Source organism: Euleptes europaea, chromosome 17, assembly GCF_029931775.1.
Source record: "Euleptes europaea isolate rEulEur1 chromosome 17, rEulEur1.hap1, whole genome shotgun sequence".
Lineage (NCBI taxonomy): Eukaryota > Metazoa > Chordata > Lepidosauria > Squamata > Sphaerodactylidae > Euleptes > Euleptes europaea.
The window spans coordinates 48,303,597-48,327,555 of record NC_079328.1 but is presented as its reverse complement, the minus strand read 5'-3'; the positions used below and the strand labels follow the sequence as shown (position 1 = coordinate 48,327,555).

Sequence of the window (23,959 nt, the reverse complement as noted above, 5' to 3'; positions counted from 1 at the left end):
CACATCCATCCTCCTGTGTTGTCTCTTCTCAGCCTACTGCCACATCTGGGAATCTCGGGGTTTCCCTTTTCATTCTGTCACCCACAGGCCCGTCCGCTATTTTTACAGAGCTGCCTGTGCCGCTCTCTGTGTCTCTGTCCTGTGGCAGTGAATTCCACAGGCTGATTACAAATCCCAAGAAGAAATCCTCCCTTCTGTGTGTCTTGACATTTCGCTCATGCAGCTGTGTATTTGAGTGGGAAGCCAAATGCGAAGAGGTTGGCGGGAGGCTGTCAAGTACGTCTGGAGAAGAATGATAGACAACGCAGGGGCGGGAGTGGAGTGGGGCCCTTCCCCCCTTCAGCCTTTTCAAACCAGTTATGTCACAGGTTATGTTAAGGGGAGAGCATTATGCTGTATGCTAAAAAAATATATCGAAATTCTGTGCTGAAAAAGAAATCTGCAATTTTGCCACAGAAAAGAAGAGATGGTTTTTATACCTCACTTTTCTCTACCTTTAAGGAGTCTCCAAGCAGCTTACAGTCACCTTCCCCTCCCCTCCACAACAGGCACCTTGTGAGGTAGGTGGGGCTGAGAGAGTTCTGAGAGAACTGTGACTAGCCTCACGTCCCCCTGCAGGCTTTGATGGTGGAAAGTGCCATCAAGACGAAGCTGACTTATGGCAACCTCGTAGGATTTTCAAGGCAAGAGGTGTGCAGAGGTAGTTTGCCATTGCGTGCTAGGACTTCATTGGTGGTCTCCCATCTAGTACTGCCCAGGGCCAACCCTGCTTAGCTTCCAAGCTCTGACGAGATCAGGCTAGCCAGGGCCATCCAGGTCAGGGCACGAGACGAACAGAAGTGGTTTGCCCTTGCCTGCCTCTGTGTAGCAATCTTGGACTTGTTGGCGATGATGATGATGAAGAAGAAGACTATATGGCAACTTTCTCTACCCACTTAAGGAAGAATCAAACTGGCTTACAATCACCTTCCCTTCCCCACAACAGACACCCTATGAAAAATCAAATGCATAATTATAGGATGGGGGAGACTTGTTTGAGCAGTAGTGTGTGTGAAAAGGATTTTGGGGTCTTAGTAGACCAAACACAGAACATGAGTCAGCAGTGTGATGCTGTAACTAAAAAGGCAAATGCAGTCTTGGGCTGCATCAACAGAAGTATAGTGTCCAGATCACGTGAAGTGATGGTATCGCTTTACTCTGGTCTGGTTAGACCTCAACTAGAGTACTGTGTTCAGTTTTGGGCACCACAATTTAAGAAAGATGTAGACAAGCTGGATTGTGTCCAGAGAAGGGCAACAAAGATGGTGAGGGGTCTGGAGACCAAGTCCTATGAGGAAAGGTTGAAGGAGCTGGGTATGTTTAGCCTGAAGAGAAGACTGGGAGGGGATAGGATAACCATGTTCAAGTACTTGAAGGGCTGTCACATAGAGGAGGGTGCCGAGTTGTTTTCTGTTGCTCAAGAAGGTCGGACCAGAACCAGTGGGTTGAAATTAAATCAAAAGAGTTTTCATCTAGACATTAGGAAGAATTCCTAAGAGTGGTTCCTCAGTGGAACAGGCTTCCTTGGGAGGTGGTGAGCTCTCCTTCCCTGGAGATTTTTAAGCAGAGGCTAGATGGCCATCTGTCAGCAATGCTGATTCTGTGACCTTAGGCAGATGATGAGAGGGAGGGCATCTTGGCCATCTTCTGGTCACTAGGGGTGTGGAGGGGGGAGGTGGTTGTGAATTTTCTGCATTGTGCAGGGGGTTGGACTTGATGGCCCTGGTGGTCCCTTCCAACTCTATGATTCCAGGTAGGTGGGGCTGAGAGACATCTAAGAGAACTGTGACTAGCCCACGGTCACTCAGCAGGCTTCATGTGGAGGAGTGGGGAAACCAACCCGGTTCACCAGATTAGAGTCTGTCACTCTTAACCACTACACATACCTGTAGACCTGCCCTTGAAAAGCCTTGGTGAGAACCCCGCTTCCCCCCTGGCTTCTGAGACGTCAGCAGCTGCTTCCCTGCCTATTTGTAAGCCTGTCTCTGTGGCCATAATGCCCAGAAACTTTATAGCAAACGTCCGGTTTAAATTCCCAAGATCTGGAATTCTGTGCTTGATGTTCGACCTCCTCTCTGGCAGGAGTACTGTCCGAGAGAGAGCCAGCGTGGTGTAACGGTTAAGAGCGGTGGGTTGGAGCGGTGGACTCTGATCTGGAGAACTGGGTTTGATTCCCCACTCCTCCACATGAGCGGCGGAGGCTAACCTGGTGAACTGGATTTGTTTTCCCACTCCTACACACGAAGCCGGCTGGGTGACCTTGGGCAAGTCACTCTCTCAGCCCCACCTTCCTCACAGGGTGTCTGTTGTGGGGAGGGGAAGGGAAGGGGATTGTAAACTGGTTTGATTCTCCCTTAAGTGGTAGAGAAAGTCAGCATATAAAAACCAACTCTTCTTCTTCTCCTCCCCCCCCCCAGGAAAGGAGGTGCTCCAGTAACCTTGCCTAAGTCCCCCCCCCCCATTTTCCTGCTGTTCTGGTCTCTTGTACAGCCTTTTCCTGGCCTCCTTTTCCTCTTTCATTCCACTGTGGCTTTTGCTTGGGTGTTATCTCCCCTGCACCCAGCCCCTTCCACAATGGCATCCCCCATAAATCACTTTGCCACATGGCTGAGCACCATCAGAGAGACAGCTCTTCAGCCTCCCCCCCACCCCCAGCAGCTGGGGCCGGCTGAGTGTGTGAAGGTGAGCGAGCTGCAAACACCAGCATCTTCTCTTCTCCCCCCCTCCTTTAAAAGTGCCCGATTAATAATTCAGCACGTTGGAGGGTTTCTGCCGCCTCTGATGGCCATCCATCACTCCCTCCTGTCTTGCCAGTTTGGGGAGGGGGGGCAGCAGGGGGGAGGGTAAGCTGCTGATTGGCAAGGTAGGGGCATCGGGATTTTTTTTTAATGGTCCCTCCTCTTCCCCCCCCCCATCGCCTCGATTTGGCACGCAGGGCCATTAACTTAATTTAACAACCACGTCGCCCCGCTACTTAATTAAATAGATGAACTTGTCTCTCCGTTCGAGAGCTCTAATTCATCCCCCGGAACAGAGTTGGCCCGGTTTGGTTGGTTCTTTATGCCCTGCCATCCTCCCCAGAACAAATGGTCACCTTTCGGAAGTTAACTGCTGTTGGAGGTTAAGGGGTAATTAGCAGCCCGGCTGGGGAGTTCTCATCTCTATCACGGAGGAGGACAAGGAGAAGGAGGGAGAGGCAGATTACTGGCTGTCCAGGGACTATCAGCTCAGACCCCCCCCCTTCCAGTTTCCTTGCTCATGCATCTCACTGCCTTTGCTGGATTCTACCGCGGTGCCTCTGGACCTGACTAAGTACAGGTCAGCCAAAAAGGGTGTCTGGACAAATGTCGGTGCAGAAAACCCGTACATCTGGGTCAGGCCTCCCCCAATGCATCTTTCATGCAGGAAGTGCCTGTAGACCTTGCTGAATGCAGGGCTGACGTAGAATCATAGAATCATAGAGTTGGAAGGGACCACCAGGGTCATCTAGTCCAACCCCCTGCACAATGCAGGAAATTCACAACTACCTCCCCCCCCAGTGACCCCTACTCCATGCCCAGAAGATGGCCAAGATGCCCTCCCTCTCATGATCTGCCTAAGGTCATAGAATCAGCATTGCTGACAGATGGCCATCTAGCCTTTGCTTAAAAACCTCCAGGGAAGGAGAGCTCTGATACTTAGCTCCACCTACCTCTCAAGGTGTCTGTTGTGGGGAGGGGAAGGGAAGGCAGTTGTAATCTGGTTTGAGTCTCCCTTAAGTGGTAGAGAAAGTCAGCATATAAAAACAACTCTTCTTCTTCCTCCTCCTCTTCTTCTTCTCCTGCTGCCAGCTACAGAGCCAGCACTTGAGATCCTTTGGGGAAAGGAGCCCTGAAGCTATATGACATCAGTGAAGGCTGTTCACTTCCCTAGATGTCTACCCATTTACCTATCATCTAGCAGACGAGTATCCCACCCTGTCTATCACCACTTCCCGAAGAAGCCTGTTCCACTGAGGAACCGCTCTCACTGTTTGAACATTCTTCCTAATGTCTAGAGGGAAACTTTTGATTTAATTTCAACCCGTTGGTTCTGGTCTGACCTTCTGGGACAACAGAAAACAATTCGGCACCATCCTCTATATGACAGCCCTTCAAGTACTTGAAGATGGTCATGAGATCACTTCTCAGTCTTCTCCCTGGCTTACCTGTTACTGTGTCTCCCCTTCTGCTGGATAAAGTAGCCGGGGGAGCAGGGCCTGTGGGGTTGTTCCCCAAAACCTGTTTATTTATTTCCCTGTTTATTTATTTCCCTGTTTATTTATTTCCCTGTTTACCTTTCTCTCCAGTAGGGACCTGAAGTGGCTTAGATCATTCTCCTCTCCTCCATTTTATCCTCCCAACAACCCTGTGGGGTAGGTCATGTTGACCTACCTGAGCTGGATTTGTTTCCCCACTCCTACACACATGAAGATAGTTGGGAGACCTTGGACCAGTCACAGCTCTCTTAGAGCTCTCTCAGCCCCCCCCCCCTCACAGGGTGTCTATTGTAGGGAGGGGATGGGAAGGTGATTGTAAGCCAGTTTGATTCTTCCTTTAGTGGTAGAGAAAGTTGGCATATAAAAACCAACTCTTCCTCCTCCTCCTCCCAGCCATGGTATTGCTGACCCTCTGGGCATGCTTCAAGGCCCTGTGTTCTTCTCACAGCTTCCAGGACAATTGCCTGCTGGTTGCTTTAAATCCTCCGCGCCGCAGCAAGCCCGAGCATGAATGTTGTGCGTACACCTTTCCAACTTCCCCGTTGGCGTAAGCGGGGCATCGTCGTGTGCCTAGAGACAGCCGAGTTCCATTCACACCCTGAGCCGCCTGGCCATCCCACGGGGCCGCCTAACGTCTTCGCCGCTCAATGAAGTCTGCTCTGAAAGTCCCGCCTGCCCACGGGGCTCCAAGCTGTGCTCAAGTGGGTGTTTTTTAATACAGCGGCAATTACATCAGCGCACCCCTTGAGAGTGTTTGCCTCTGAGCTGGTGCGCTCGAGCCCAGGGATTAGCAAGGATGAATTATTTAGGGGGAGAAAAACGATGTTGCAGGGGAAGTGGATTGCAGGGGGTGTGGGAATGCAGGTGCCTGCGCTCATGGTTGTAGCTTTGCCCAGTGATGTTGCCTTGTCCAGCACGGGCTTTACGCCTCAGCTAAAAATATATGATGCTTCAGGGACTCGGGCAAGAAATAATGCACCTCTGATTTGTGGTTTCAGCTCCTTATGGCCGGTGGAAGTGTGGGTCTTGTCGGGGGCAATTACTACCCGTGTCAGAAGCATTCCCCAAAGAAATTTAAAAGCAAAATTCCAGCCCTCCCTTCCAGAGACTTTTGTGAGCCGCTGACCTGGCCACTGCCGATTATCGCTGCACATCTCCTCCCGAGACAGGAACATTCATTAACATTTGAAGTGCAAATGGAAAATTGCTACTTGAACCTTCTTCAATTCACCGGAGCAGGCAGGCAGCGGCTGATCAGAGGCCTCATTAATACCCCCTCTAATAGGGAAAGAAATGGTTACAGGCTCGCCCGGTGATCCCATTTGATGTCATGGGAAGGGGAGGTGGGAGGAAGCTTATCAATAAAACACAAAAATAAAAATACCCTCTTTTGAAAGCAGGCGAATCCCCTTTTGCTTGCAAATGAGGCCTTTCTGCTCGTAGCCTGCTCAGAGGGTCTGTCTGCTTCCCTTTCCTAGCCCTTGTGGGGATGTCTGGCTCAGATCCCTCTGCATCCTCTGCTCTACAGTCCTCTTTCCCTTTGTCACTTTGGCACCTGCGGCGATTGCGACCTGCTTGTTCGCTCCAGAAGGCTGGGAGCACCTGTCAGGCGGGCCGTGGAGGGCGGAAGTGTACAGCCCCTTAGCTATCAGCTATCCATTATTTTTCAAGACAGTTTTTAGCCTTTTAAGTGTGGCTTTTGAAGCATGTGGGGTTATACCTTGCAGACATTCAGATGCAGAGAGAATCTGTATTGTAGTCAGGGGTAGAGCTTTCTTCTTCTTGTTGTTCTTCTTGTTGTTGTTCTTGTTCGTTGTTGCTGTTCTTCTTGTTCTTCTTCGTCATCTTGTTATTCTTCTTCGTCTTGTTCTTCTTTGCTTTTCTTGATGTTTGAAACGGTTTAAAAGTGTACTTAAACTCAATCTTGTTCTTCTTGTTGTTCTTGTTTGTTGTTGCTGTTCTTCTTCTTGTTGTTTTTCTTCTTCATCATCTTGTTCTTCCTCCTTTTCCCGTTGTTTGAAGTGACTTTAAAGTGTATTTAAACTCAGTTTTATGAATTGTATAAAACGGATAAGTGAACAGCCTTCATAGGCTAAACCACGTAATTGCAGTATTAATTACAGGCTTTGTTTGTTAGTTTGCTTGCTTGCTTCAACTATACCCTGCCTTTCTCCCCACTGAGGGCCCAAAGTGACGGATATATTTCTCCTTCTACTCTAGGTATGTAGTGTAAAAGCATATCTCTGCCGTGGCTCAGTGATAGAGCCTCTTCTTGGCATGCAGAAGGTCCCAGGTTCAATCCCTGGCATCTCCAGTTAAAGGGGCTAGGCAGGTAGGTGATGCGAAAGACCTCTGCCTGAGACCCTGGAGAGCCACTGCCGGTCTGAGTAGACAATACTGACCTTGATGGACCAAGGGTCTGATTCAGTAGAAGGCAGCTTCATGTGTGTTCTTGTGTTTCTTCCTCAGATCAGGGTACTGGAGTGTGACAAGGGCTGTTACAGCTGTCAGTCGGCAGGGCCGTACCTTATCTGGGGCGGCTGGCCTCTCCCAGGCAGCCAACCACGTCCCAGTTAGCATCCAGTTGCATTTGGGGACGGCTTCTGCTGGCACCTGCTTCTCTGACAGAATGGCTTGATCCCTGTCACGGGGCGGTTGACCTCGAAGAAACTCTGGCACTTGGCCTGCGGGGAGAGGGTGACGTTTGTTTCCCGCTTTCCCTGCACAGCACTAGCATCCAGGAGCTGGAAATAATTGCCCCCCCCCTCCGCTGCTCTCTCTCTGTCTTTCTCCCCCTTTCCCCACCAGCCGACATCTCAGCTCAGCATTTGCCAACTTCTCCTGTCTGCTGTGGCCTGCAGAAGCTTCCACTGCAATGCATGCGGCAAGTTTTAATGAATTGCAGTCCTGAGTTTCAGTTTCCCCTCGCCTTTCCTGTTTAAGTAGGGCTCCAGTCAGGAGAACATAAGAAAGGCCATGTTGGATCAGGCCAAGGTCCATCAAGTCCAGCAGACTGATCACACAGTGGCCAGCCAGGTGCCTCTAGGAAGCCCACAAGCAAGACGGCTGCAGCAGCACCATCCTGCCTGGGTTCCAAAGCACCCAATATAATAGGTCTGCTCCTCTGATCCTGGAGAGAAGACGTGTGCATCATGACTAGTATTCATTTTGACTAGTAGCTGTGAATAGCCCTCTCCTCCATGAACATGTCCACTCCCCTCTTCAAGCCTTCCAAGCTGGCAGCCATCACCACATCCTGGGGCAGGGAGTTCCACAATTTAACTATGCCTTGTGTGAAGAAATACTTCCTTTTATCAGTTTTGAATCTCTCACCCTCCACCTTCAGCAAATGACCCCTCATTCTAGTATTTTGAGCGAGGGAGAAAAGCTTCTCCCTGTCCAATCTCCCTGTCCATACCATGCATAATTTTATGGACCTCTATCATGTCTCCCCTTAACCGGTAGCCATACATACCTGAAAAATGTACTCAAAATGGGGAAGAGAGGTTAAGTCTCTTCCACTTTCCTGGCCTCTTAGAAGAGGCCAGTGATTCAGGTTTCTGTTTGAAGGGCTGGAGTTATGAGCCGGTTGGGGCCTGGCTCACCAGGTGATCTGTCTTGGCTTTTCTTTTTCCATTAATCTCCCCTTATCTGCCTTGGCCAGTCCTGCTAAATTGACTTCCTCTCCTTATCCCTGAACCCCACGGCCGGGCGTCACAAATTCTGAAAGGCTCTGTTCTTTTCTTCCCCTTTCCCCCCTCCCTCGCTGGAAGGAAGGAAGCCCCCCCCCCATCTTCTTCCATTCACTCCACCCCTCTTAGGTCAGCCTGTTCCCACCTCCGAGTGACTGATGTCTGCAAGCCGGTGACCCTTAGTTGGATGGAAAGGCAGCATTAAAACATTTTAAATAAATAAACCAGGTGAGGCAATGCTGTCCTCCAGTCTCCAGCTTAGTTTTACCTGGGAGAAGAGGGCTTCCAGGCCCCCTCCCAAGGGACCATGGATGAGATCCTGGAAGTGAGCAAAATCCAACCCATGGAGATGTTACCCAGTGCCGCTAAAAGAACCAGTATGCTGTAGTGGTTAGAACATAAGAAAGGCCATGCTGGATCAGACCAAGGCCCATCAAGTCCAGTAGGCTGTTCACACAGTGGCCAACCAGGTGCCTTTAGGAAGCCCCCAAACAAGACGTCTGCAGCAGCACCATCCGGCCTGTGTTCCACAGCACCCAATATAATAGGCATGCTCATCTGATCCTGGAGAGAATAGGTATGCATCATGACTAGGCTAATCTGGTGAACTGGGTTGGTTTCCCCACTCCTTCACATGAAGCCTGATGGGTGATGTTGGGCTAGTCACAGCTCTCTTAGAGCTCTCTCAGCCCCACCCACCTCACAGGAGATTGTACGCCGGTTTGATTCTTCCTTAAGTGGTACAGAAAGTTGGCATATAAAAACCAACTCCAACTCCTCCTCCTCCTCCTCTTCATTATCAGCCGGCCTCAGTATGGGGCATGTTTGTTTTAAAGAGGGGCTGAGCCATTGCCTGCAAAGCCCTGAGCAAGATGCAGAATCTCCCTCTCTCTCAAACACTTCAGAGGGGGCAAAACTTTTACTGCTGCTTGGTTCAAATTGGGAACCCCGATTAAGCTGCTTTGTGGGTTGGCTCCCTTCAGCAAGCCCCTGTTGGCCCGCTCTGCTTTAGGGTACCCTTTCTTAACCCCGTTGTTCTGCAGTTCAGGCTTCTGAATGAATCTAACAAGTTTGTTATTTGTTTTTTTGGGGGGTGTCAGTTCAGCGGCTGGCACAAGAGAGAGGGGTTTTTCCCGCAAGACAGGCGGCATGCAGGTGGGGACTTGTCCTGTCCTTTCTTGCTTGCAAGAGAACGCGATGCCATTTTAATTGCTTAGCGTTTCCCCCCCCCCCCCCCCCCGCGTACGCTTTTCGTATTTTCTCGCAGCTGCTGGGCTGTGTAAGAGGCAGGCTGGGTTTATTGCCAGTCTGGTCTGCCGTCATAGAAGTTTATCTCCCGTACCCAAGTGCCTCGTGGCGCAGTCCTGGGGGTGGCGGCTCTGCCACGGCTCCTGAAACACCTTGCTCTTCAACGGGCTATTAAGCAAGGAGGCAGCTCTTGTCTGGGGGGTGGGGGGATAATAGCTGCGATTTCCCCCTCTCCTTGTCAAAGCAGCTGGTGAACGTTCTCCAGTCTTTTCTGTAAGACCCACACAAAGTGTCGAGAACAGATTCCCTTTTCCTGGCTTGAGGGGGAGGGCCGGGGGTGTGCAATTTCTGAGGGTCCCTTTTTTCTTTTGAAGTGTTGTATTCTGCGCATGGTTCAAGGGGGTCTTTTCCCGCTTGTGTGTGTATTAAGTCCCGTCAAGTCACTTCCAACTTGTGGAGACCCTATGAATGAGCGTCCTCCAAAGCATCCCGTCATTAACAACCTTGCTCAGGTCTTGCTAACTGAACGCCGTGGCTTCCTCGATTGAGTCAATCCATCTTATGTTGGGTCTTCCTCTTCTCCTGCTGCCTTCAACTTTTCCTAGCATTATTGTCTTTTCCAGTGAGTCTTGTCTTCTGTCTTGATGTGACCAATGTTCGATAGCCTCAGTTTAGCTATTTTAGCTTCTAGAGAGAGTTCAGGCTTGTTTTCTTGTGAGACATAAAAATACCTGTACGTGAAGTTCTTGTAGTTGCTTGTTTATATGTTAATTTTATAGCATTCGAAGGTGCTAGATGAAACCATTTTTTAACCAGTTGCTTTCTCCTCCCCAATGGCTTCACGCGTTCTGCACATGGCACAGATCTGCAATTTGGCAGAATGTGCAGACTTTTTTTATCGCCTCTCCGGTGTTGGACTGTGTTCCCTGCCTTTTACGAAGGGTCTTGCCTCTCTGGCATGGGGGCTCCAGGGCATGCCCTCCTGTTGCCAATGACCTTCTTTGTTTCCTGTCCCATGGGGTGACCTTTCAGGGATGTCCCAAGGTCGATGTGTGGCTTTCTGGGCCTGGTTAGAGCTTGATTTGTTTTTAGAAACCCTGATGGATGTCTTCATTTCCCTTAATCGAAGGTCAGCCAGCAGCAGGAAGTCTTCTGTTGAATGAACCTTCCCAGCTGCTGTTTTTTCTTCTGTGTTCGTTCAGCTGCTTTCACCCCCTCCCCCTGCAAATGGCAGGTTCTCTGGCATTACAAGGGGGGGGGACCCTCCGAGCGCCACAGGGCCACCCAGAACGGTTTGGAAGATCACAGGGATCGGTGCATGTGAAAAGAGGTGCCTGTGGGAGTGATTCCCAGAAAGAGGCCGAGACCCGAACGACGCCCCTGAAAAGCAGCATCGGCAGGTTCTTAATGGCTGTGTGCGCAACCAGAAATTGCACACCTGCGTACGCGCACCTGTCTGTAGCATGTGGAATTCCACAGCAAAAGCTGCGGCAGTCTGCAACATGTTAGTGCCCATGAATCCATGCGTGAGTTTTTCCTCTCCTTCCCTCTTCTCTCTAGTGGCTTCCTTTCCTGATATGTTTTCTGCATGGTAAATGAGGCTTCAGTTCTGCTCCGGGCGAGCAGGACCAGAAGAAGAAGAGTTGGTTTTTATATGGCAACTTTCTCTACCACTTAAGGCAGAATCAAACCGGCTTCCCCTCCCCTCCCTGTGAGGTAGGTGGAGCTGAGAGAGCTCTAAGAGAGCTGTGACTTGCCCAAGGTCACCCAGCTGGCTTCATGTGTAGGAGTGGGGAGACAAAACAAGTTCACCAGATTAGCGTCCACCGCTCATGCGGAGGAGTGGGGAATCAAACCCGGTTCTCCAGATTAGAGTCTGCCGTTCCAAACCACCGCTCTTAACCACTACACTACGCTGGCTTTCATGACCAGAGAGGCAGGGTGGCTGAGGGATCTGAAGGCAGGCAGGTGAGGTTTAACCTTAGGCTTCCCTGTGCGTATCTAGGTAGGCCAGGTATGGGTGGGTCTCTCCAAGCGGAGCATGGAATTCGTTTTTCCAACATCTCCTCCTGTCTCAGTAGCTTTTCTCGGAGTTCAGTGTGTACTGGAATTACCCCCCCCCCTTTTTTTTTCTTTTTTTTACTGTGCACGGACGTCTGAGCAGTTTGGGGCAGGCAGTACGCAATCTGTACTCCAACTTTTTTTTATTTTTGCGATTCAGATTCTGCGCCAAGCAAAACAGGATTCTGCAACCTTTGATGGTTATGCAGGTTGTGCTGTTCTGCCCAATTCCGCAATTTTGGGCCGTTTTGCATAGTTTTAGCTTCGCTAGTTATTGGCGGGACAAGAGAACTGAAGCTCCGCCTGCAGCCACTGCAGATCTCATTTAGCTTCTGAGATTTCAGCTTTCTTCTGAAGCCCTAAAGGCTAGAACTTTGACTTTTAAAAAGAGGGTGGAAGTAGCGGTCTGAGCCCTGCCGGCTCCACACTGTGTACCTTTGGTGCAATAACTGAATCTCAGGATGTGTACAATCCTGCCCGCAAACTGCCAAAGTTTCCCAAGACTCTGACATTCAGAGAGGGTTTCAGGTTGATGCAACTCAGCGATTGGCTTTCTGATTCCAGCCAGAGTTTTGAAAACGTCTTGGCTTTTGAGGTGGAGGACACAGCAAGAGGCAGTGGGCTTGTACAAGAGTAGGCAAGAACAGATGCAAAGAGGTTGGTGTAAAAGCTCACGGTGAGATCCGTGGCATGCCTCCCATCTGCAGATGCCAGTCAAGGGAAGGTCTCTTAGACTGGCACCTCTCCTCTGTCCTTCTGTCCCACTCGTGGGCACAGGTGGTGGGGCGGATGGCTGAGATAAGCCTGGTCTTTGCCCACACTGCAGGCAGTTGGTGGGTGTCCCTGACTCCAGGCTGCTGTCATCTTCCCAGTCCCGCCGGGACAGTGGCAAGTTTGAGTTTTCTCTCCGTCCCACATAGTTGCCATTTCGACCCTCTACTGAGTACAGCGGTGGCTTTTCAGGAGTCTCAGCCTTTCCCAGAGCATCAGTGGAACAGCCTCTGCTTGACATGCAGAAGATCCCTGGTTCAATCCCTGGCATCTCCAGTTAAATGATCTGGCAGTAGGTGATGTGAAAGACCTCTGCCTGAGACCCTGGAGAGCCGCTGCCAGTCTGAGTAGACAATACGGGCCTTGATGGTAGACCAAGGCTCTGAGTATAAGGCAGTTTCAGGTGTTTAAATGGAGTTGGGCTGTGCGTGCAGAAGGTCCCAGGTTCAGTCCCCGGCATCTCCAGTTAAAGACTCTGGCAGTAGGTGATGTGAAAGACCTCCGCCTGAGACCCTGGAGAGCCACTGCCAGTCTGAGTAGACAATCCTGACCTTGACGGACTGATGGTCTGATTCAGTAGAAGGCAGCTTCACATGTTCATGTGGGCATCATGTGGATGTATACTGTTCGGGCTGTGTCTCTTCCTTCTCTGCAGCCACGTTGCTTTTCCCAGGCACCTGTTTTCCCATTGGCACCCAGGGCATGGAGACCGGACTGGGAGAAACAGCTTCCATCATATCCCAAGGATGCCTGGCTAATGACCAGGCAAATTGGGGTGAGGGAAATGGCCAGAGTGAGACCTCTAAAATCTGAGAGGCAGCTGGCAGGGAAATAGGCACCAAGGAAGGCGTTATGGGGCTGGAGGGGAAATAGAATCATAGAGTTGGAAGGGTCCACCAGGGTCATCTACTCCAACCCCCTGCACAATGCAGGAAATTCACAACTGCCTCCCCTCCCACACCCCTGGTGACCCATACATTATGCCCCGAAGATGGCCAAGATGCCCTCCCTCTCATCATCTGCCTAAGGTCATAGAATCAGCATTGCTGACAGATGGCCATCTAACCTCTGCTTAAAAACCTCCAGGGAAGGAGAGCTCACCACCTCTCATCAAGGAAGCCTGTTCCACTGAGGAACCGCTCTGTTAGAAAAGTCTTCCTAATGTCTAGACGAAAACTCTTTTGATTTAATTTACACCCGTTGGTTCTGGTCCGACCTTCTGGGGCAACAGAAAACAACTCGGCACCATCCTCTATGTGACAGCCCTTCAAGTACTTGAAGATGGTTATCATATCTCCTCTCAGTCTTCTCCTCTGCAGGCTGAACATACCTAGCCCCTTCAACCTTTCCTCATTGGACTTGGTCTCCAGACCCCTCACCATCTTGGTTGCCCTCCTCTGGACTCGTTCCAGCTTGCCTACATCCTTCTTAAATTGTGGTGCCCAAAACTGAACACAGTACTCTAGGTGAGGTCTAACCTGTGCAGAGTAAAGCGATACCATCAGTGTTTTTCCCTAAATGAGAAGGTAGCTGAATTCAGTCGTCCTGGATGCCAGGTGCCTAGGAACTCTGGCTCACTCTCCTCTGAAGTTGGCTGCCCTCGGGGTGGGGCCTGGATCTCCTCCCCCAGGGCAAATAACCTGTGCAGGAGCAAATTTTCTCCTGTATGATGCCACCTTCCACACCAGAGGGCGCCAGCTGGCCCTTCTTTCTTTCTTTCTTTCTTTCTTTCTTTCTTTCTTTCTTTCTTTCTTTCTTTCTTTCTTTCTTTCTTTCTTTCTTTCTTTCTTTCTTTCTTTCTTTCTTTCTTTCTTTCTTTCTGAGAGAGACGGTTTTGCAAAATTATAGCCTGGGTAATATGGATGTTGGTTATTGTGGTGATTATTATTCAGGGCGTGAACTTGCGAAAGATGTTTTATTAAAAGAACAACCCTGTTTCACATTTTGTGCTTTTACCTGATATAAATAAGCGCTACAGTCTCTCAGGGAATGCAGGCGATGCTTCTGGCGTGGGGTGCGAGAGGACTCTGCGGGCTTCAGAAAGTCAGACGGTCCCTCTGTTTGCCCCCTGGGTCAAGGGCAGAGCATGGGGTGTAGTGGTTAGACTAAGGTTGAGGAGACCTGGATTCCAAACCCTGCACAATTGTTAAGCACGTCAGGTGACCCTGGGCCATTCACTCTCTCTTACCTGGCCTGCTTTGCAGGGCTGCTGTGAGGATAAAATAGAAGAGGGGAGAAACATATGTGCTGCCTCCTGATAGACAGGGTGGGATACCCGTCTGCTAGATGATAGGTAAATGAGTAGACATCTAGGAAAGTGAAGAGCTGTAGCTGATGTCATGTAGCTTCAGGGCTCCTTTTCCCAAAGGATCTCAAGTGCCAGCTCTGTCGCTGGCAGAAGGAGCTTTTTCTCTGGTTGCGCTTCCTCCTCAGAGTCTAACCCAGGTTGGTTTGGATGTTGCAGGATCTCCGTGCTTGCTGAAGTCTTCCGTGGGCAGGATCTGGGGCTGGGTTGATTTTGGCTGGACCTAGCCCCAGCTGCGGCCCTAAGCCTTTAATGGATTTCTGCCCTAGCAAACCTGTCGTGCAACCCACTGTTTTTATCACGTGTGATAGGCATCGCGCCAGTTTCATTTTATGTCAAAGTCTGCAAGCTGTCCAGGTTCTTGTTCGTCTGTTCCTGACGCGCAGCCGAGCTTCCCAGGGTTAAGCCGAAAAGGCAGAGGAAAGGAACGCTGGTTCATTCCCCCGACTCTCCTGCAAGGAGGTTTTCCCCGTGAGCTGCTGCGCTGGGGATCCGAGGAGCCAAGAATGGATTGTTTCTGTGTGGCGGAGTTTTAAGTGCCTCTCCTGCTGCCCTGTGCAACTTCTCTCTCCAGTAGCAAGCCCCGGAGGGCTGGCACAACCAGCTGAATAACCGCCACCCGCAAAAGAGGAGCGCAGCAGCCGAGCGTCGGGCGTGGGTGCGTGAGCCGTCCCCGCGGAGCTAGTCCGGCAGGCCCTGCTGCCTTTCTCGGCTTTTCCTGGCGCCGCTCTGTGCCTTGAGAAAGCTGCCCCAATGTGAAGCTAATGAGGACGCTCCATGCCTCTAGGAATTGGGTCACACCCACTGACTGGGGAAACTGAGGCACTGTGCAAGGAATCATTGGCCTCCAGCGGCCGAGTGTCAGGTCAGAGCCAAAAAATGGCTGACGCGTCTTCCCCGAGAGCTTCCGGTTCTCCTACTCTAACCTTTGAGAGACATATGCAGGTAAATGTTCAAAATTAAAAAAAAACAAAAACAAACCCAAAACGTTTTTACGGGACTCACTTTTATGTGAACATAGAAGAGCCACGTGGAGCTGTGTGGAGATCCCGTGTGGTTAGAGTGGCAGATTAGGACTGTAGGCAACCCTAGTTCAAATCCCCGCTTCTACCGTGGAAGCTCACTGGGTGTCCTTGGGCCTGTCACCAACTCTCAGCCTGACCTACCTCACAGGGTTGTTGTGAGAAACTGGAGGAGGGGATAAAGATGTTCTGAAGTCACTTGTGGTGCCAACTATGGGGAGAAAAGTGGGGTATAAATGAATGCAAATGTAACATCAGAGTTCCAGCCGGTAGAGAGTTAAAATTGGGGAGACATCGGCCTGGGGCTTTTAATGCACCAAGTCCCTTTCTGGCCCATCTGTAAAGCAGGGGGCAGCAGGACTACCTCACAGGGAAAATTATCAGTGATGATTGGCACTCGCAGCACACAAGAGGCTGCTTGCCTTGGATTGGCCAGCTAAGGTTAAGTGGTGCAAATGAGGTGCTCTGTGCATGCCCAGAAGAACTCTCTTCCTCAGTATTGCTCCACATGTTCCCGTGCACCAACATATGCTGCTTGGCTGTCATGTTCTGAATTATCTTAGCCACCTTCTGAGGCCGGACTACTATGGACAAAGCCCGACGAGCCATTTCGGACTTCCAGGGCCTGCAAAAAAGCACAGAGCGTTAAGAGGAGCGGGTGGGCTTCCAGGCGGTGTCCGGAGCCCTCCGACTAGCTTCCGTCCTGCCCCCACCCGCCCAACTTTCGGTTCTTCTTGCCGAGAGGGAGGGCAGAGCCCGTTTTTGAAGTGGAGCCCAACTTCTCCTGCGAGAAGCAATTCTCCTCTCAAGCTTTATGCAATTTAAAAAAAGGGAAGAAATCAAATTGGCAAGGCACCCCTCCCTCTGTTCCCGCTCAGTGATTGGCCTATAATTGCAGGTTTATCGCCTGTACAGCTATTGTGTAATGACATGTTTGCAAATTAATTTTTATGGCTCATGCTATTAGCATATACGGTAGAGGAGGGGTTAGTATTAATTACCACCGTTGTTAGGGTAATCCTGGCGAATTAAAAACCTATAAAAGAATGACAGTTGGACACACAGAACCGAAGGGGGAGGACGCGTGATTGGCGTCGGCTGCCGTGGGCAGCTCTTTTGACGTGGGCGCCGGTGCAAGGGGGTCCGGAGCCCCGCGAGGTAATCTCTGAACTCTTCCTTTCCTTCTGGAACATCCCTTCAGTGTTCCTGCTCGTAGCCCCGATTACTTGGATTGGGCTCAGGAGATTCTTGGCGCTGGTTTAAGGCCCGTTCGCATCTCTTTGCACCGCACCAGATTCTAAGGGCAGGTGTCCCTTTGCTCTGACCCAGTGGTTCTGGGGTGCGTGTGGAAGACCCAGGGCATACATAGAGCCAAGGGCTGCCCCATTTTTGCCCCTAAAGATGGGGAACGTTCTAAGTATTCCTCACCAAAGTTTCTTTTTAAAAAATCTCTGTACCCTTCCTTTCCTTCTGGAAACAGTGGTTCAACCTGCATGGAGGGCCAGAGTGTAACTCATGGCCTAGGACAGGGGTGTCAAACATTTATCCGGCCTGTGAGCCAGAGGGGCAGCCGTCCCTTCACCCCCTTGAACAGAATTTAATGTTTCCATGGGGCTGCCCCCATTTCAATTTCACTCGCTTGCAGATACTTGTTAGTTCGGTATCAGCCCTGGGGTGTGTGTGTGTTTAGGATAACCCTTCCTCCATTTGCAAGGGGACCTATTCATGAGAGTTTTAGCTCTGGTTTTGATTCCATCTGCACAGCCGGTCACACAAATTCATAACCTGACTTTAAAAAAAATGGATTATTAAATGTCTTTGTGGTTTTAGCCACCCAACTTCCCTGGTTTAGACCTCATTAAAACATTACCTGTGCTCGCTCACATGAATCACCTGACCACCTTTAATTACAGCTTTGAAAACCGCCTGGCTTGCCTTTTCCTAATATTGGATTGGCAACGGCATCCGCTCCTTGCTGTTAATTTCGGGGTAACAACAGATCTTCTGGAAATGCGCCATGGTAAAATAAAGCACTGGACAATTTCCTAGAAAAGTGTCCGATTTTGGAAAATTTCCCAGCCCAAACCGTTTTGCCCAGGTGCTTTCTTTCAAATTCAGAGGGCTGCCTTGAAGGGTTCCCTGCAGGTCCTGGCAAAGTGAGCCGAGTCCGCAAAAGCCCACGCTCTGGAAACTGGATGAATTTGCTTTTAAGGTGCTACATAGACCAGCAGTGCTATCCTAATAGCACTTTCCTGGGAGTAATCCCCTTTGAGTTTTGAGTAGACCTGCTTAGATAGCCCTTTTCACCAAGATGCACTTGCTTACATTCAGGGTTTGACCAGCCTCATTTGTGTCCAGAAGGAATTCTCCATAGGGAGAATTGGCTACTTTACATGTGTGTGAGGTGTGGCTCATTAGCTTGAGTCCAGTCCTTTGCACCTGAGTTCCTGCTGTCCTTGGATTGGCCCAGGGAAGGTCCAAGGACTCATGGTTTCAGCTATCATGCTAAAGGTAGATCTGATCTGCCCCTGGAGGAGAGATTAAGAACACATGAAGCTGCCTTATACCGAATCAGACCCTTGGCCCATCAAAGTCAGTATCATCTACTCAGACCGGCAGCGGCTCTCCAGGGTCCCAGCCTGAAGATTAACCTGAAGCCCCGCACCTGCCACCTTCATAGAATCATAGAGTTGGAAGGGACCACCAGGGTCATCTAGTCCAACCCCCTGCACAATTCAGGGAATTCACAACTACCTCCCCACCACCACACCCCCAGTGACCTCTACTCCATGCCCAGAAGATGGCCAAGATGCTCTCCTTCTCATCATCTGCCTAAGGTCATAGAATCAGCATTGCTGACAGATGGCCATCTAGCCTCTGCTTAAAAATCTCCAGGGAAGGAGAGCTCACCACCTCCCAAGGAAGCCTGTTCCACTGAGGAACCGCTCTTAGGAATTCTTCCTAATGTCTAGATGAAAACTCTTTTGATTTAATTTCAACCCACTGGTTCTGGTCTGACCTTCTGGGGCAACAGAAAACAACTCAGCACCCTCCTCTATATGACAGCCCTTCAAGTACTTGAAAATGGTTATCCTATCCCCTCTCAGTCTTGTCCTCTTCAGGCTAAACATACTCAGCTCCTTCAACCTTTCTTCATAGGACTTGGTCTCCAGACCCCTCACCATCTTTGCTGCCCTCCTCTGGACACTTTTCAGCTTGTCTACATCCTTCTTAAATTGTGGTGCCCAAAACTGAACTCAGTACCCTAGGTGAGGTCTAACCAGAGCAGAGTAAAGCGATACCATCACTTCGCGTGATCTGGACACTGTACTTCTGTTGATACCTTGAACTCTGTGGACGGATAAGTAGGGTGTCAATGTAATGGATGACTTCATGAGCAAGAAAAGCCCCTTTGGCCTCCTCCAATGCAGTCAAGGCCCTGACCTGGATTGGCCAGGCTAGCCCAATCGCCTGAGATCTTTGAAGCTAAGCAGGGTCGGCCCTGGTTTGTACTTGGATGGGAGACCACCAAGGAAGTCCAGGATTGTTATACAGAGGCAGGCAATGGCAAAACATCTCTGTTTATCTCTTGGCCAGAAACCCCTATGGGGTCTCCATAGGTTGGCTATGACTTGAAAACACTTTCCACTACCGCTACTACTACAAATGCTGCACTGACCTGGATGGCCCTGTCTAGCTCTATCTGGGGCCGTGGCTCAGTGGTAGAGCATCTGCTTGGCATGCAGAAGGTCCCAGGTTCAATCCCCCCATCTCCAGTTAAAGGGACTAGGCAAGGAGGTGATGTGAAAGACCCCTGCCTGAGACCCTGGAGAGCCGCTGCCGGTCTTGAGTAGACAGTACTGACTTTGATGGACCAACGGTCTGATTCAGTAGAAGGCAGCTTCATGTGTTCATGAGATATCAGAGGCTAAGCAGGGTCGGCCTTGGTTCGTACTTGAAAGGGAGACCACCAAGAAATCCAGAATTGCTACAGGCAATAGCAAACCATTTCTGTTTTTCTCTTGCCTTGAAACCCCTCTGGGGTTGGCCATAAATCAGCTGCGACTTGATGGCGCTTCCCACACACATATACAACGCAGTCAAGAGTTCTTTAAAAAGTTAAAAGCTGTTTGAGAGATGTTTCACTTTGCTCTCCGTACATGTAATCATTTCTTTTAACTCTTTTATCCCGCCGTTACCTGTGGTCAGATGGATGCAGGAAGATAGCTATGTCCATCTGTTGTAGCAAAATTAGAGTCCAAAGACACATCTTAAAGACCTGACAGAATTCACTCCCGACAAAGCTTTTGTGAACCAGTGTCCACGTCTTCAGCAGAGGCCTTGGAGTGATGAAGGGAGCGCCACCTCTCAAAAGCTGGAATAGATTTTGTTAGTCCTTAAGTTTCCTCTCTTTTCTTCTGGACGAATAGGCTTTGCAGGTTTTCGAGATGCTGCAGGAACTTGCAAAGCCTGTTAGCGGAGGCAGATGTGGGGCCGAGTGCAGTGCGTGCCCTCTTGTGAACCTTTCCTCGGTTCCTAGCCTTTCTGCCTGCATTGCTGATTGCAAAAAGCGCCCCCCCCCCCATTCTCAGAGCTTTTTTGTTGCTGGATCTGTTCTGAGATTTGACAATGATGTATGGGCAGGCGCTGGCTTCGGTGGAGGCAGGGGCTTGCTTTAATTGCAGGATACTCTCCTCGAAGGTGGGTTTTTATGCACAGAAGTGGTGGGGGGTTGTGATTCTTGCCTGCATGCAGAACGTGGTCGGGGGGCTGACCTGAGCAGCTCCGTCTGATACGCGGCACCCCCCTCCATTGCAGGATTGCCTTTCTGAAGCTGCTTGCAGGGCTGGTCATTATCAGCACAGGATGTGGCTTGTTTTTGCAGTGAAGAGATATCGCACATTTTGCCTTCTTAAACTTGAGTGTTTAGAGCGGGTGGAGATATGGCAGGTGGGAGGGAGAAGGAGCCGGGTAGGGGGAGAAGGAACCGACTGGGTCTCTGTCTCTCTCAATGCCTGGTGCAAAGATGTCCACTCGCTTGAAAGTCAACGTACTTGGCGCCGTTGTGAAATTCCTGTCTGGCGATGCACTCTGTGAAACTCGAAAGCCTGCATGCTCTCACACCCTATTTATAAGTGGGTTCAATCAAAATGCGTTTCGCTCAGGGCCTGACTGATACGGATCTTGAATCTAGACTGGCGCTCGAGGTCGTCCTGCCCGGTCTGTACATTTACCAGTTGGACGAAGCCGAGATGAGCAGATTAAGGCTGCAATACTGTGCGTGATTGCTTACGTGGGAGTAAACCTTTGCGAATATGCTGGGGCTGGCGTCCTGACACGTAGAGAGTTCAAAAACAAAAGCCTTGCAATACCTTTTACGAAGGCCGACCTAAATCGCGCAGAACGGCACGCAAACTTTTGAGTTCTCCTGTAGTCTTCATCAGTTAAAAGGAAAAACAAAAGGAAGGGAGGGGAAAAGATATCACAGGGCATATGGTTATGCTGCAGATTATGTGCATGTGTTTATGTGCCAGGGTATAGCTGCATTAGCTGTTTCTAAATAAGAGCTCTACTTGCACGTGTGCATGTTGGCCTGATGGATTTGCACTTGAGTGCTTCTGGTGAAGGAAGCTCTGACTCAAGAAAGCTTATACCAGGATAAATTTTAAGGTGCCTCTAAACTTTCCTTTCATTCGCTAGGCCTTTGTATTCTAAACTGTCTCCTCTCGGTCCTACCTGGGTAGGCTCTCTAGCCCACCGTTTTCATACTTCCAAGAGGCCTAACAGTGAAAAGCCGTGGGCTGCTAAGATCCCCCCTCAAGAAACTGTGTAAGTTTAGGTTAATACTGTCGGTGTGTCTTCCACGTTTCCAGCATCGCTAGTTGGATTGGAGGGAAAGAGGAGGGTTAACCTGATCTCCATCTTTGTATCTTGGTTTGTGTGTCGTCTGGGCAAATCCAGAAATATTTGGTGAACACATGGAAGCTGCCTTCTACTGAATCAGACCCTTGGTCCACCAAAGTCAGTCTTATCTACTCAGACCGGCAGCGGCTCTCCAGGGTCTCAGGCAGAGGTAATTCACATCACCTGGTCCCTTTTAACTGGAGATGCCGGGGATTGAACCTGAGACCTTCTGCATGCCAAGCAGATTCTCTGCCACTGAGCCATGGCCCCTCCCCTGCTTTTGCTTTAAAAGGTGGTTCTGAAATGGTGGCTGCAGACCCCAAAGTGGGCTGCATTGCCAGGAGAGAGGAAGAGGAAGAATAGGGGGAGCTGGGAGAGGAAGATTCTGGCAAATTTGGGGTTGTCCCTTTATAATGCATGAAATGGCCACGGAATTCGGCATGTTTGCTCAAGCAGACAACGTATTTATAAACACTAAACACGGAAAATTAAAATATGAACATTGGCACTGCCAGCTGATATGAAATTCCTCTGCATGTTATATGTTGTGGAGGGGCAAAGTAGGCATGGAATTCCTTTGCAAGGGTCCGAGTCTAGAAGTGGGTCCCACTTCAAGAAGTTTGAAAACCAAGGGCTTTCAAAAACCAAGCCCAACCAGAAGTCCTTTGTGCCCCTGGCACATGTGAACTGTGTCGTCTTCCACCTGAGGGACCCAGAGAAATGTTGGGAGTCATCCCAATCAGGCCCTTGATTCTCCAGCAACAGCCATCCGTTCTCTCTCAGGTGATCCTACCTCACAGGGTTATCATGAGGGTGTAAATTGGAGGAGAAGGCAAATGATGTCTTTAGAGGAATGGGTGGGCTAAAAATGCAAGACACAGATAAATAAACGGAGGCAGGCGTTCCCAAGAGTCCACCTCGAGATTGGTCTGGAGGATGTGTTAGTAGCCATGCCTGGATCCTACAAATGATGCTGCGGGCTCAAGTCCGCCAGGCCACAGTGTTGCGGTTGCAAGTTCCCTGGGACCCCTTTTTCTGGTTTGGCTACAAGGGACTGGCTAATGAAGAAGAAGAATTGGTTTTTATATGCTGACTTTCTCTACCCCTTGACTCAAACCAGCTTACAATCATCCTTCCCTTCCCCTCCCCACAACAGACACCCTGTGAGGTAGGTGGGGCTGAGAGAGCTCTTAATAGAACTGTGACTTGCCCAAGGTCACCCAACTTGCTTCATGTGTAGGAGCGGGGAAACCAACCCGGTTCACCAGATTAACCTCTGCCGCTCATGTGAAGGAGTGGGGAATTAAACCCGGTTCTCCAGATCAGAGTCTGTAGCTCCAAACCACCGCTCTTAACCACTACATCAAAAGCTGGCCGGGTATGCCGGGGATCTGCAACTCTCCCTTCTTGGGCACTCTTTTTAACCCCCCCCCCAATAGTTAACTGTGATCTTGCTATTACCATCAGTCTTTTGTATTACAAGGGGTGGTGGAAGATGTTCCTCTCCCCACCCTTTAAAGGATGAACTGAAGCCCCTTGTGTGTGTGTGTATGCATGTGTGAATGTGCGTGTGTGGGGGGTTGTTGTTCATTATTTTTCCTGGACCAGCAGCTGTTGTGCTTGAAGCCCAGGAGCCCAGGGAGGGGAGGGTGGCAGCGAAGTAGAGGCAGAGAAGGGAGGGAGAGGGAGAAATATTTCCTGCTGTTTGGGTGCTTGGAGGGAGGTTCAGTTGTTGTCTGTAAATCTCCACCCTCCCTCCTGGCTCGTTTTCCTTGGGGGTGTCCCTTCTGCACACCCTGGAAGATCAGGAGGGGAAACTGTCGTTGTTTCTTCCTCCGATCGGCTGGCCAGTGCTCGGCCTCTCCTTTTCACCTTTTTTGCTTCTATTTTAAAGAAGAGAGGACTGCAAATCAAATTTTAAGAGAGAGAGAGAGAGAGAGAGAGATGGGTCTGGGAGACCATTGGGAAGCTGCCTGCTGAGCGAGCGGAGGAGCCCGCCCAGCATCCAAGCGGCAGAGCCCGCTGCCGGCCCGGAACAGATGCCAGATGATTTCCTCCCCTCTCCCTTTCATTACGGGAGACAAATTTGCTGTCAGCTCGCCAGATTTCCAATTTACCGATAATGATTCTTGCATGAAAATTGATCGAGGGGGCCACTCCGAAGCGGCTCGCTTCTCCTCCGCCTTCTCCTCCTCCGCCAGCAGCCGGAGGGACCCTTTGCCAGCCGGGTGCGCCTCTCCTGCTCCGCTCCCCGGTAGGGGCTCGTCCTTTTCCCCTTCTCTCCTCCTCCTCCTCTGTCTTTTGGAGTGGAGGGGGGGCAGAGGACCGGAGCGCTGGCCTTGGTGACCGCCCTGGGCACCCGGTGCCCCTCCTTGGCGGCTGGCATCGGACCTTGCGATCTCGCCGAGCATCTCTTCTTCCCGAGAAGAGCCCTCCGCTGCACTTCTCAGCACCAGCGCCCCCCCTGTCACACGCCCCCACCCACCCACCACCGCCCGCCCTTTCTCCTCCCCCTTTTTCCTTTTGTAAACCGGCAGCTAAGGGGGAATGGCAAAACAAAGCCCCATTTCTGCTTGACAACCGGAGGAGCTGGAGAAAGCCGGACCCCCCCTCGCTCTGCCTTTGCCTTCTAACAGCCCCCCCATTTTAATTTGATGCTGAACATGAAGCCTCATTGAAA

General features: G+C 50.5%; 1 protein-coding gene across 4 annotated transcripts in view; it reads left to right on the top strand.

Annotated features, from left to right (window-relative positions):
- Positions 1–23,959, top strand: part of GSE1 (Gse1 coiled-coil protein) — a 252,033-nt gene that overhangs the window by 115,943 nt on the left and 112,131 nt on the right. The gene's annotated exons all lie outside the window — the stretch shown is intronic.